Source organism: Gadus morhua, chromosome 3 (genome assembly GCF_902167405.1).
Source record: "Gadus morhua chromosome 3, gadMor3.0, whole genome shotgun sequence".
Taxonomy (NCBI): domain Eukaryota; kingdom Metazoa; phylum Chordata; class Actinopteri; order Gadiformes; family Gadidae; genus Gadus; species Gadus morhua.
Window position 1 is genome coordinate 11,683,150 of NC_044050.1, and position 12,300 is coordinate 11,695,449.

Here is a 12,300-nt window from a genome sequence, read left to right on the forward strand (position 1 = left end):
GACTGGAGTCAGCCCAGGAGCTGGAGAGTAGTGTGGAACCGGATGGCACTCCAAACTCACCACCCCCAATCTGATAGTCCGTAAGGCAGGAGGAGGCTGGTAGCTGGGGCCCGGGGGTAGAGGCTGGAAGCAGAGACCGGGGGCTGCGGCTGGAAGCAGGAACGTGGAGGCTTAAGACGATCGCCAAAGTCCGGTGGCAGTAGCAATAGCTCTCAGGCAAAAAAACTGGGGTTGAGAAGCTCGACTGCCCACTCGGGTAAGGCACCCTCCAACCCGGGCCTTGAAGCAACAGCTTTGCACATACGCCCCCAACACAGCCTCCAACTCAGAGCAAAAAGAGTGCCCGCTGGGTCCAATGATGGTCGGATCATTCTGTCACAGTTAGCGAGTGGCAGGCAGGCAGGTAGGACCCAATAGCAGACAGCTCAGGTAAAGGATAATTTATTAACGCAAAAGGCAAGGAACACGAACACAGGTGACGCAGGGAAAACGCAGGACACAACTCACCACAATGATCCGACAGGGAACAAAGGGATCCTGTCGGATCCAACAACCTAGCCCCCAGTTATCTCTGCGACCTCCTCCAAGAATACACTCCCTCCCGCTCCCTCCGCTCAACCTCTGCTGGACTACTATGTATCCCCACATCACGACTCACTTCAATGGGTGCCCGGTCATTCAGCTGTTCAGCACCCAGGCTCTGGAACTCCCTCCCCCCACACATAAAACAGTCAGACACCATTTCAACCTTCAAGTCACAACTCAAAACTCACTTGTTCAAACTCGCACACAACGTCTAACTGATCACTGTTTTGATTGTTTTTTTTTATTTTTTATTTCTTATTGCTTATGTTTATTTATTTATTTATTTTTTCCACAATGTCTTGCTTTTTAAAAAATGTATGATGACTATATGCTCTGTAAGGTGACCTTGGGTGTCTTGAAAGGCGCCTCTAAATTAAATGTATTATTATTATTATTATTAAAGGAAAGACAAGGGCTTAAATACCAAACACAGGGCACACAACGAGTAACAGCTGAAACACATTAGGGGAGGGAGCAGTAATCACACAGGAGGGAAACTTGACCAGACATGGGGAGAAACAAGACAGGGGTACGAAAGTAAAACAGGAAACGCAGGGAAACACAACAAAACAAGACAAGGGGCCCGTTTCAGAAAGCAGGTTAAACAAACTCTAAGCTAAAACCTTAAGTCTAGGTTGACCAACTCTGAGCTGTAAAACTCTGAATTTTCGGTTTCAGAACAGGTGATAACGCTTAGTTCAATCAACTCTGAGTCAAGGTAACTCTGAGTGAAGCTTGTGCATGAGGATATAAAAAGCCCTCATCAATGGAACACAGATGACATGATTCACCATGGCAACAAGTACTAGCAAGCCTCGTTCCTCCTACTTCTCCCCAGCGGAGTTGCAAATCTTAATGACTGCATATGCAGAAAGCGAGCATATCTTTTTACTCAAAAGCAATACTATGGCAGCAGCCAAAAAGCGGGAGCTTGCGTGGGAAAAAAAAACTGACCGAGTCAATGCGTGAGTATTTATTTGAGAAAAATAAAATGTTTTCTCTTGAATGTTCCACTTATTCAACAATTATATTCCATTCGAGTGTTTGTGCGCACAGGTGCAACCCAACAGGCCCCAAACGGACTTGGCAGCAACTAAAAATGAAATATAAAAATGTAGTTGAAACAGGTAAGGTATCATTTAAGTACAAGCAATTGTGATGTTGTTTAGCCTGCCCTCATTAAACAGCATTTAGTGGCTGCATTCAACATGTGATAGATATATTTAAGTAATTAGGGAAATCTGCTAAACAAAGAAAAATCCCAACACTGCCAGTATTTAATATTGTCTATATGAAAGCAACACCTAAATGCCTTTTATGCATACAAGTCTCCAAATTTGTGTTTTCTGGTTATCGTCAAATTTGACCTCCATTATATCCAACAGAAAAAAGGCAGAGGCACGCAAAACAGGTGGCGGTCCACCACCACCACTTCTCACAGAGGCTGAAGAGATGGCCCTCAGTCACAACAGTGGGCGACCCATTGCTGAGGGCATCTCTGGGGGGAGCTCATTGGACCCAGCCACGCCCCAGGACACAGGGGCCTACATAAGAGGTAAGTTATTCAAATGAATGGCATGTATATCAATCCTTTTTCTAGTGTTCAGTAATGGCCACCCATTCATCTTAGAAACCACTTGCCACACTGAATTTTTTTCTTGTAGCAGTAGGCTACAGTTCTTTGTAATTGACTGCTGTTGCTTTCAGATATCAATCTATTTTAAGGTGACTCAGTTTGAAAAATGTTGATGGGTCCTGCACACTATTGTAAAAAAAAAAAAAGGTAATTAGGTGGGGCACTTTTCTGGGTAATCATCAACTGTCTAATCTTTATCTTCTACCAGTTACTGATGGTGGTGTAATCTGTCTCGTGGAGCCTTCTGCCATAACACACCTCCATGCTGTTGTAAGTACTCTTAATATTCCACAGATTTGTCATAATGGGTAGAATTTAACACAAACATTCTGTTTCATTACAGGAGGATGGTGAAGACACCTTATCAGCTGCCACAGAGAGGGAAGATGCAGAGAGGCCTGTTGAGGTTTGCACCTTTTCTTTTTTTAATAACTTTGGTTTCAGTTAATTGTTCCACAATACAACTTGCAACTTCTTTCTCTCTAACAGAGCAATGCCGGAAGTTACAATGAGGAAGAAGGTCCATCAACCTCCACAGCACAGCTTACCTCAGTAAGATGTTGTTCAGCATTGACCCACAACTTACAATGACACTAAGTAGACATGGCACTGTGAAATTCAACGTCATTTATGTTCCTATAGCTCCCTGTGAAACAACTTTACAAAGTATATTTAGAATCCCAAATAAACAAATCACACCTAGAAATGGAGCACATAAGGCTGCAGATCACCAAAACAAAAAAGGAAATACAGCTGCTGGACCATCAGTTAAAGGTCGGTGACGTGCCCACAGGTGGATGTTTTGACATCCTTAATTGTTTCGACAACAAAGGATTAACAACTGTACAACATTTGCCGTTCTAGGAAATAAGGAAGACCCCATAAAATGAGGCATAATGTCGTTCTTTGACACTGGGGAGGTGATTGGTCAGTTAGAAATGATTGAAGCATATCATGTCTCTAAAAGCTCTTCCATCTCGTGCATCTCGTGCATCAGCAGGGGGGTCAGGATTATTATCTGGATCATTGGGGGAAAGAGTAGGACATTGTTCACCTCTAATAGTGGCAATGTTGTGGAGAACCACACATGGCACTATAATGTCACAAGCCCTTTCCGGGGTGACCCTGAGCCTACGAAGGCACTGGAACCGGGCCTTGAGTATGCTGATGGTCATCTCCACTCTGGCTCGTGTCCTGCAGTGAGCCAAGTTGTAGTGTCTCTGTGGGCCAGGGTCAGGGTAAGGGGTCAGCAGATAGCGCTGGCAGGTATATCGGAGACAGGTTATCTACTCTGTCTCCGAGTAGATAACCATCAAACTCTCCTATGATAATACAAAATACACTTTATTGTTTCAGTTGCAATAGGAGGAAACAAAATATTGATCATAGGATATAACTATATACTGGATATATAAACTATATATATAAACTCACCACGGGCAAATCTGGCACTAGTGTAGACTCATGAAACATTCGTGAGTCATGCACAGACCCAGGCCACTTCGCTTCCACATTATTTATCATGTGGGCTGCGTCACATATGATCTTCACAGTGGAGAACAGTAATTAGCTGTATAGTGAAGTATATTTCATTTGGAATGTTAAAGGCTACTATTTAGACCTACCTGTACACAGTGGTGGGTAGTAACGCATTACAAGTAAAAAAGCAAATGAGTAAAAAAGTAAATTTTCGGGTGACGAGTACTTTTCACGTTCCTTTTTTAAGTCTGTAATTTTACTCTTACTCAAGTAAATATTTGATTTAGAATTCTACTCTGTACTCAATTACATTTTCCATTGTGCTTTCATTAAAATGACTATTTTGATAAAAACATTATCTTCGTTGACTGTGATACAAGCGTACACGATAGCGACGCGTTTTCCCTAGGTTGCAACGTGAGTCGACCGTTACGTTGGGACTGAGGACTAGAAACGGACGCGCAGGAAGATATTTTCGCCAGTGGGTGCAGAGTTACGGTCCACGTAGGCTATAGTTTATATAATTCTAAAGAAACTATGTTACACTGTATTCTGCAGACCACTCACAAACTTGTTCGTCATTGTCGTGTCTGGCTCTGTGAGCGTCCGTGCATGCTATGTGCGTAGGCTGGATAAATATGATTGCTCAATCAGCCAACCAAGTCAGTCTCGTTTGTGTTTAATTGGTTGTGTTCCTACAAAGCTCTTGCCTTTTGTCACATGCACAGAGCTTAATGCAAATTTGTTTGAAATTAAATTACATTTTTTGTTGTACATATTGCATTTGTTGTACAACTTGTGAAGAAATGTTTTAGGAGTGCATCTCTTTCTCTCCCTCACTCACTCACGCAGCCGCGTGCCGTCCATATGTATGGCAAGCCATCCCCGCCAGAAAACGGCATCATTTAGACGCGTATCACCTTCATTACGCCGTAAAAAACGCTGTAAAATGTAGAAAAACGCCGTAAAATATGCTGTCATGCGCAAAAAAACGCCGCTTTTTACGCCGCAATTGAGCCTTTCAAGAGCGCGCGTAAAAAGCGCAGTTTTGAACATCAAACCGCGCGAAAAATACGGCGCTTTTGTGCACATCACAACGCCGTAAAATACGGCGTTTCTCTAGTATGCTAATAATCTCCACCCTTCTTTTCTCTCAGCCAATGCATTTGAAGTGTTTGCGCCCAATCACTGAACAAGACAAGCAGACCAAATCAGTTCAACACAGATCTCCTCTCATTTGGCGTTAGTTCTAGCGTCATATTCATATAGATATATCTATTAGTAAATGCAGTTTCAACGTTGTGATAACCGTGGTCCAATTGATAGAGACGCTTGCTATGTAGGGAAGAGGTTGTTGGATCGAATCCATTTATTGTCCGATTTGTGCTTTTGTCAGATGGTCACGCTTTTATGATCGCAATGCTTTTTAGTCCGCAAGCCAGACCTCCTGTGTTATAAGTTCCAAATTCAGTGCCTTTTTTTTTTTTTTTCAGCCAGCCAGATCATCTAGGTGTCTTGTTACACGCTTTATAAGTTAATTATATTTAAATTATTACAGCCATGGAGCCTTTATTTTCGCGGAGTTATCGTAACATCCTCTGTTGTTCAATCGATATAAATACACAGTGGAAAGGAGTGAGAGGGAGCCATAGAGAGAGACACTGATGAACTGGGGAGCCATGTTCTAACAACGTTCAGAGGCTTGTAAAAGTCTACTGAGTCTGACACGGTGCTTAAATGGGCTCTGGAGACGCAGGAATGTTATTGGATTCAACTATTTGTGCATGGAAGCAAAAAGATATCTCCCCATCAAGGCCAACAGCAGAGTAGCCTACGAAAAGAATAGACTGATATGAATGCTTCAAATATTAAAACCCGATTGATTAGGCCTATGCCGACATAATATCAGTCCTAATCCTGAACGCACCGTGCGTACATTTTTCACGGCATTTCCCCCCAGACAGACAGACAGACACTTTATTTACCCCAAACTAACTTTCATAATCCAGCAGGTTACACAATACAAATAACTCTTACACAAATACAGACAGCCTATACAGTAGGCTAATACAGCGCCCACCTCAGCAAAAAGTAAAATGTAAAAAGAAGATATAAGCTACATTTAAAATACAGATGCTGTAGCCTACATAAAAATACAGATGCCACATGAAATATGAAAATAGGATGCAATGTATAAATATGCAAAACTAGGATATAACTAGGCTATAATGAGAATACTTGGTTAACTTACATCTGTGCAATGACTATCCTCCTATATTAAATTAGTTAGATGGAAAGATTTTTGTCTATGGAATGATCCTGTCACTTTACTGCCAAACATTGTGTGTGTCAGTAAAGTGATGAGGTAGGAGAATCCGTGTATGGTTCGTTCTTTGAATATTCCGATTTATAACAAAATCAGAAAAAACAATTAACAGGATTGTTTTTTGGTTTTTCTGATTTGGTTTTGAAACTGAAAAAGGGCAAAAGGAGTAAACAAATAAACGGCATTAGATTTTGTGTTTGTGTGTTGGTTTTTAAAACCCGAAACAGAAAAACAAATAGGGCCTACAAAAATAGATACATTTATAGTTATAGGCTACACCAGAAGGCAGAACGCAGCGAAGAAAAAAGAGCCAACCACCTAAACCAGCAATAGACGGTCTAATTATATTTAGCCTTAGTTATGGCCGCACTTGAACCTTATGGTGATTTTATTCGTGAACTATTTGACACTGGAAAGACACGACGCGATCAGTACCGCTCTAAAGCATTCTGGTGCCCCGAAGTGCTCCGTTATGAAGGTGAGGAGGTTCTGTGTGGAGCACAACCTTCGAAGAAGAAATCTAGTTTTGCCGGCTCCCGTAGGAAACAATAAAGCTCCTCATTGTAGAATGCGAGAGACTCGATGGAACGTTTGAAACGTCTTTATATGTATTATTGTTATTTATTTTTAAACAACTTCTTGCCTACAGAGCAAGCGTCTCTATCGATTGGGCCACGGCCACGGTGACCACACTGTAGGAACTGGATTTACTAATATATATCGATATGACGCTACAACTAACAACTAACAACAAATGAGAGGAGAACTCCTCAAAGCAGATCTGTGCTAAACTGATTTGGTCTGCTTGTCTTGTTCAGCGATTGGGCGCAAACACTTCAAATGCATTGGCTGAGAGAAAAGAAGGGCAGAGATTATTAGCATACAGGAGAGACACCGTATTTTACGGCGTTGTGATGTGCACAAAAGCGCCGTATTTTACGCACAGTTTGATGTTCAAAACTGCGCTTTTTACACGCGCTCTTGAAAGGCTTAATTGCGGCGTAAAAAGCGGCGCTTTTTTGCGCATGACGGCGTAAAATACAACGTTTTTCTACATTTTACGGCATTTTTTACGGCGTAATGAAGGTGATACGCGTCTAAATGATGCCGTTTTCTGGCGGGGATGGCTTGCCATACATATGGGCAGGTGGGGCGGCGAACTCCCTGCAAAAGCATGCTCCCAAAAAAGATAGTTCCTCAGTAAATCATTGCTCCAAGTTTATTTTTAATAATGTGATTGTCACATTAACTATCTATAGTTTCTGTAGGCTTTCCGACTATTTTTGGTCTGTTATCAAATTGATGGTGGCGATTCTAGTTGAGTTTAACGTGTCATGCAATGTGGGGCGGCGGAGCTCAACGACCGCGTCCCTCCGTATGTTTCTCGCCTAACCCTGCAGGCTGCAATAAGAATTGCAATCAGGTCCATGGTCATATTCTAGGACTGTTGTTGTTTAAAATCGAATTACTCCGCCTATATCTTTCGGCATTGAAGACTATTTATTTATTTATTTCAGCAGGTATTCAAATTGCATACCTGATTTCATACCTGATTTAAACAGCTGTTATTGAGAAATATCTGATTTCAAAAGTGTTGGTATTAAGAGATTTGCACACATCGTCGGGCCAAGTTCCAAATCGAAGGTCTGCTTGATTGATGACTTGTATTTCTACTTTTCATGTAATTGCAATGCACTCGCTAAGCCTTTTTTTTTAAATAAAATAGGGAAGAAAGAACTTCCCTATAAGGGACATCATATGACCAGTGTTGCGGATGGCCTTTCAAAAGCGTGCAGTAACATTAGGCTATTAGTTTATTTTTAATTCTTACTCACAATTAGTTTAGTTAACATGTTTTAATGTAGCTCAAAATATGTAAAAAATATATATAAATTGTGGGTGTGGTCATACGCCAGTAGTTTCTGCCACACCGAAATGAAGGGGCACCGCACGCTACTGATTCTAACACGTTATTTCTTTTTCACTGATCCAAGCACTCCAATACAAAAATGTAAAGTAACTTGTAATTTGAGTAACTTTAAAACAAAGTACTTTCTTACTCTTACTCAACTAGGTTTTCAAATTGGAATATTTACTTTTACTAAAGTAGATTTTGAAGGAGGTAATTTTACTTTTACTTGAGTATAGATTTTCAGTACTCTACCCAGTACCGGTTCTTTCAATACGCACACTACGCACGTTGCGTAGGGCCCCGCAAATTTATTATTTATAATAAAGGCCCCGTGGGAAAAAAAAAAAAAACCTGACAACGTAACTGTCCGTCGCGGACGTCAGATAGCTACCCATGCGCATCATTGCATCATCAGTGTAGAAAGATGAAGCGGAGCTATCCCTCGGGGAATGAAAAAAGGAAGAGGAAGGAACTTGAAAATGAACTGCGGGAGCAGCAGTCAGGTAAAGCCTTTAACTCTCCTCTCCTGGTGGGAGAGAGGGAGGGACAGTCCGTGTTAGACCTACAGGGCGGTGAGCCCTTGGGGATCCCCGGTCTCTGTGTGCGTATTTCTAGCTTCTATAATTTTAGTTGTAGCCTTGTATAGTTACAACTGCACTTAACAAAATGGAAAGTAATCGATACATATTGACTAAGATTGAAGTTTGTTTGCTTGGATAGCCCACAGGCAAATATAGACGCAGATACGATTTATTCTTGGTGAATAAATAAAACTTGTGAAATATTATGACAATGGTGCTAAATAATAAACACTTATTAATAGAGTGAGATCATACCGAGAAATATCAAACTGTTGCTTGAAGTATTGGTTTGATGTTTCGAGGTTAGTACGTTGTTTATTATGGCATTTTACTCTCCTTTCATTTTATAAAGACACGTTCATTGTAAATCGAAAACATGTCGTTTTGTTAAGCTCAAGTCTTCTCACGACTCAATTTGTTTGCCTAGCAACCACTTCAACAGAAAACGGACAATATGGATCTGCTAAATAAAATGGTTTTAATTCCAACACAAGTGATTCAGAGTTTGTAGTCTTTCTATAACAAATAGTTGCTTCTTCTGAGAACCTTGGCATATTCTCACTGGACCATTGAAGATTTGAAAGTTACAACCAATGTGTGTGTTTTCATGTTAGCATGGGAGCTGGTAAATTAACTGTTGATTGTATATAGGCTGCCTTTTAAAGATTTTTAGGTCTTTGTGTTTTTTCTCTGTGTTCACACTTTTCTGCTCCAGAATGTTGGAACTGTCGTTGCCATATAATAATAATTAAATAATTACAGTATATAAACATTCACCTATATTTGAAGTATATGAAAGTAAAACAAGTGCAGCCGATTTGATGGAGCTGAATTAATAGTAGCCTTATCCATATTTTACAGGTGCTATGCTTAAATTTCTTAGAAGCAGCACAGACTCCAGCCAGTCAGCCAGTGGAGGGACAAAGCCAGCTTCCCATAGAACAGACACAGATGAGCCATCCAGTGCAGGCACAAGCACAGGCACAGGCACAGGCACAGGCTCGGGCTCGGGCTCGGGCACAGACACAGACACAGACACAGGCACAAGCAAAAGCACAGGGGAAGAACAGGCCTCAGCCTCAGTTACAACCACATAGCAAGCATCAGACCCTAAAGCAGCTGCTCCACCTAATGATCCAGCAGACTGGCCTCCTGTCTTAACGGACAGTATGCGGACTGAGCTAGTGCGTAGAGGTCCATTCAAGCCAGGAGTGGATTTTTCTTACCCAAAAGACAAGTCCAGAGGGTTCCATCCAGGATTGCTACAGAGACGGCTGTCAAATGGTGAAACGATTCCCAGGAGCTGGCTTTCTTACTCAGTCAAAAACAACGCTGCATTTTGTTATTGCTGTAAACTGTTTTCCACACAAAAGCACAAAATCATAGGAGAAGGTGTGAATGACTGGTCCAATATCAACGCAATTCTGAAGCAGCATGAGGGTAGTTCCGAACACAAAAGCAACATGATTAAGTGGAGAGAATTTGATCTGCGCTTAAGTCGTGGAAAAACTCTTGACGACATAGAAATGACAGCTTTGGAGGCTGAAAGAAAGAGATGGCGAGATGTCCTTACACGCCGCATAAGCATCACACAGTCTCTGGCTGAAAGAAACCTCGCATTCAGAGGTTCATCAGATAAGCTCTTCCAACCAGATAATGGAAATTTTCTAAAAGAGGTTGAATTATTAGCTAAATTTGACCCTGTTTTGGAAAATCATGTCAGCAGAATTAAAGATGGGGATACACATGCTCATTACCTTAGTAAGGACATACAGAATGAGCTGATACAGCTTGTGAGTGACAGGATTCTAACAACTATTGTGACTCAAGTGAGAGACTCCAAATACTTCTCCATTATCTTAGACTGTACACCTGACATTAGTCACCAGGAGCAGATGTCCATTATCCTCAGAAGCGTGGCTTTAAAGGGACAGCCAGAGATAAAGGAGCACTTCCTCGGCTTTGTTAATGTTGAGGCTACAACTGGCTTAAATCTGTCTACAGTCATCTTGGATAAGCTGACTGATCTGAAAATTCCATTTGACGATTGCAGAGGGCAAGCCTACGACAATGGGGCCAATATGAAAGGTAGACACCAAGGAGTACAAGCCAGACTGTTGCAAAAGAATCCGAGAGCTGTGTTTGTCCCATGTGGTGCACACACATTAAACCTCGTCATTGCAGATGCTGCCAAATCTTCCAGAGATGCGGTTGGTTTTTTTTGGCTATGTACAAAAACTGTTCACCTTTTTTTCTGCTGGCACACAAAGATGGAATATCTTGAAACAATACGTGAACATAACAGTGAAGTCATGAAGTGACACAAGATGGGAGAGCAGGCTCCAAAGTGTCCATGCAGTCAGGTATCAGGCCTCTGAGATTCGAGAAGCCTTACTGGAAGCCAGACAGAAGATTAATGATCCCGTGGCCAAAGTGGAGGCACAGTCACTTGCAGAGGAAGTTGGTTCTTACCGCTTCTTGATTTGCTGTGTAGTGTGGTGTGAGATACTGTCAAGAACAAATACAGTGAACAAGCTCCTCCAATCTGCTTCAATGCAGCTTGACATAGCTGTGCAGTTGATCTCAAATGCAAAAGCCTCTCTCACTCTCTACCGGGACACTGGATTCTCAGATGCCCAGACAACAGCCAGAAGCATTTGTGAGGAAATGAATGTAGAAGCTGTTTTGAAGGACAAGAGGCTGAGAACCAGCAAGAGGCATTTCAGCTACGAAGCACCTGATGAGCCAGTGGCTGATGCACTGCAGAATCTTGAAGTCAACTTCTTCAACATTGTGGTTGACTCTACAATAGCATCCATTGATGAACGATTCGAAACTCTGAACCAGGTGAAGACTAAATATGGAGTAGTGCTGAACTTCAGCACTGCATGTCAGATGTCCAGTGACTCCTTGAAGGGCCAGTGTATGCAACTCGAGAAAACTCTCACCTTCAACCAAGACTGTGACATCAGTGGAGTGGATCTGGCAAACAAAATCAAGACTTTACCTGACCTACCATCAGGTAATATGACTTCCTTGGAGCTGCTTTCTTTCCTTTGTGAGAAAAATCTGGAGGAAATCTATCCTAACCTTTGGATAGCCCTTAGAGTTGCTGTCACCCTGCCCGTGACAGTTGCCTCAGCTGAGAGGAGCTTCAGCAAGTTGAAGTTGATAAAAAGCTATTTGAGATCTTCCATGTCCCAGGAACGACTGAGTGGTTTGGCCATCATGAGCATCAACCATGATGTGGGGAAGCAAATATCTTACGATGACATAATTGATGATTTTGCATCCAGGAAGTGCAGGAAGGGAAAACTTTTAATGGTAATTGAAAACATTAAAATGTTTACATGCCCAACATTTAAGACTCTATAATTGTTTGTTAACACATTAAAGTTCGATTTGATTTGTTCTGATTTGGTCTGTATTTATTCTGAGTTGGACCAACAGGTGGCGATATGCAATATATTTAAAGGGGGGATGAGTGGAAGCACTGGGTGTCAGGTGCGACGGTTGAACATTTTGGGGGTTCAGTTAGGAGGGCCCCTTGGCAGAATTTTGCCTAGGGCCCCATGGAGGTCTGAACCGGCTCTGATTCTACCCACCACTGCCTGTACATTAATGCTGTGGACAGATTTCCTATTCACATAATCTCCTTAATTTATTGAAGGAGCTATGATAGGAATGCGAGTGCCATCTATGCAGCCAATCACACCTGGAAACCCTAGAATATATTTGTCACGGCCCGGCTCTTGGCCATAACAAATATGGAGACACACCA